Raw genomic sequence first — 2,851 nt, forward strand, 5'->3', positions numbered from 1 at the left:
GGTACGCGGGCCTCTCACTGTTGTGGCCTCTCCCGTTGTGGAGCACAGGCTCCGGACGCGCAGGCTCAGCGGCCATGGCTCACGGGCCCAGCCGCTCCGTGGCATGTGGGATCTTCCCGGACCGGGGCACAAACCCGTGTCCCCTGCATCGGCAGGCGGACTCCCAACCACTGCGCCACCAGGGAAGCCCCTCATTTCTTTTTGAATATTCTTCCTAAACTTGTAAAATGGACTCGTATTAGTGAAAGAAGGAAGGTTTCCATTGCAGGACATTGTTGCCACAAGCATTGATTCCTGAGCCAGACTCCACTATGTGGTGGTTCTGTCACATTGAATAAGTAAATTAGTATTTCTGTGCCTCTGCTTCCTTTTATATTAAACAGGCATAATAATAGTGCCAGTCTCAAAGGGTTTGTGCTAATTAAATGAGTCGAAACCTGTGAAGAGTTGAGGATGATAGATCCCTGGTATTCACGGGCACTCAGCAAAAGTCCGCTCTGTTTTCCAGCACAAATGTGGGTGGAGATGACGTCCACATACCGACTCAAAGCAGACTGGGGGGTCACTCTGCCACCCGCTTCCCTGGCCCCCCCAGAGACTGGCACATGTCTGTAATGAAAATGGCCCTCAAGGTTCCAGTATGGCCCAAGCTATGTCTCTTCCTGGATTCATTGACCACAGTCATGCCTGGGCCAAAACAGCACCTCAGGGCATGGCGGGGAGGGAGAGCTGGGGTGCGTTTTTGAGAAGCCCCCCACATGGTTCAGACATGACGATCACCCTCCCAGGTGAGAACCTGTGTTACAGGGTTACATGGAGCTTCGTCCCTTTAGGTCTTTAGCGTGACATCAACCCCCGTCGCCTCACCCGGAGGCAGGCGGTGTGCTTTTCCCAGTCCCGGATCCCTGCTCTGGCGATTTGCTTCCCTCTCCTGATACCATTACAGCTGTCTGAAAATACCCGGGCTCTCCTAGGAGGCCTGCGTGAGGTCTACGTAGCGTGCTCACTGTTGCTACTCGTAGTGGCTGTTCCTCAAGCACCGAGACCTCTTCCAGAAAGAGCTTTCCATCTCGCCATCACGCGGAGGCGCTGGAGAGAACTCCAAGCGAGCCCTTGTTCGGAGGGCAGTAGGTTTGGAATCACAGCTTGTCCGGGTCGGGCTTCTCCGAAGAAGGAGGCTTGCCGCCGAGAGAAGGTAGAAGGGAGGCCACAGGGGCGCGAGAAGATACGCTGGGCCGTAGGGCGGACGTGAGGGCTCGAGCGGAGGTCCAGCCTGGGTGGGCTGTCCGGGGGCAGGGACCAGGAGGGCTGGGGAGACGGAAGCCTTCCGGAATAAAGAAGTTGGGTATCTGAGCCACGTTTCGTGTTCTTTTCCCTAGTGTCTCCTCTCCTCGAAAAGGTCCCTGAATGAGCACTTCACAGCTCTACTGGAGACTCCACTATTTCATGAGTGTGCTGTTACAGTCTGCAGTAATTCCAGGACTTTGGCTCTTTGCCATTAGATAGTGTGCTTGGCTGGAAGCATATAATCGGGTGGGCCGCTTTGTTTTTAAGTTTAACTTTCAAGTTGAAATAGCAGTGACTCATCCACATGACAGGTGATATTTATTTTGTTTCTTGACAATTCCGCACGAGCATGTTGTTACTACTCAGGGGAATTGGCACACTTCCTGGAGGATGACACCCTCTGTAAATTCCACGTAACTCCCCATTGTTCAGACACCTCCTGCCCTCCGCTGCCGATGGGGACTGTCTCCTGGGTGGGGGGGGGGCGCTTTGAAGACAGATCATTAGAGATGAGCTGGCAGAGACTGCAGGTACCCTAGATTTCGAGCACGGGTGTTTCAAGGATCTGCCATCTCTTCGATGAACCGTTTCTGGCAAAGCGCGCCCAAAGCTGGCAATGGGGTCGCGGGAGTGTGTTCGTTATGACAGGTGTCGCGCCCGCCCCCAGATGTGACTCCGAAGCCCTGGAAACCTGCGGCCTCTCGGTGGTGTAGCAACTGCTTTTGGCTTTGTTAGCGTGTTGTTTTTTTCTTGTTGCGTATGAGAAGAAAATATTTATAGAGAAAACATTCAAAGAGCATCTTCAAGCGGCAGCACCTTTTCTCTACTGTATTTTCCGCGCCCCGTGGCTGCCGTTGTGCGCGTTCTAAGGTGTGTGCTTCAGAAACCCTCAGGTGTGTCCCGTACAGGAGGTGCTGGGTGTGAGAGCCGCTGGGCTGGCGCGGAGGCCATTCTCCTGAGCGCCCGCAGTCATCTTGGGCCACGTCAAGGTAGGGGCCAGGGTAGAGCCTCCCCAACCCCTGCGGAGGTCACAGGCCGAGAGAGGAAACTGCCAGAAATCCTGTTACCATCTGCCGGTGGGCACTGGGCGGGCTGGGCCAATTCGAGATGCACCTTCCAAATGTGAACAGTCACAGCTGCCGGTTCCTAAGGTCTAGCTTGCTAAGTAGGACCTTTGGGGGATGTTAGCCAAGCGATAGTAAACCACGGTAACCTAGCTTAGAAATCTCAAATCATCTCTGTAAAATATGCAAAACCTATGGGGACTTCCCTGGAGGTCCAGCGGTTAAGACTTCGCCTTCCAATGCAGGGGGTGCCGGTCCCATCCCCGGTCGGGGAGCTGAGATCCCACCTGCCTGGCGGCCAAAAACCCGAAAACATACAACAGGAGCAACACTGTAACAAAGTCAATAAAGACTTCAAGGGGCTTCCCTGGTGGCGCAGAGGTTGCGAGTCCGCCTGCGGATGCGGGGGACGCGGTCCGGGAAGATCCCACGTGCCGCGGAGCGGCTGGGCCCGTGAGCCGTGGCCGCTGAGCCTGCGCGTCCGGAGCCTGTGCTCCGCA

At 55.2% G+C, this 2,851-nt stretch overlaps 1 protein-coding gene and 1 long non-coding RNA gene across 3 annotated transcripts in view; one reads left to right on the forward strand and one right to left on the reverse strand.

Annotated features, from left to right (window-relative positions):
- MCPH1 (microcephalin 1) overlaps positions 1–2,851 on the forward strand; it is a 236,587-nt gene that overhangs the window by 55,249 nt on the left and 178,487 nt on the right. The gene's annotated exons all lie outside the window — the stretch shown is intronic.
- LOC114484505 (uncharacterized) overlaps positions 1–2,851 on the reverse strand; it is an 11,204-nt gene that overhangs the window by 7,238 nt on the left and 1,115 nt on the right. The gene's annotated exons all lie outside the window — the stretch shown is intronic.

This window comes from Physeter macrocephalus, chromosome 20, assembly GCF_002837175.3.
Source record: "Physeter macrocephalus isolate SW-GA chromosome 20, ASM283717v5, whole genome shotgun sequence".
NCBI classification, from domain to species: domain Eukaryota; kingdom Metazoa; phylum Chordata; class Mammalia; order Artiodactyla; family Physeteridae; genus Physeter; species Physeter macrocephalus.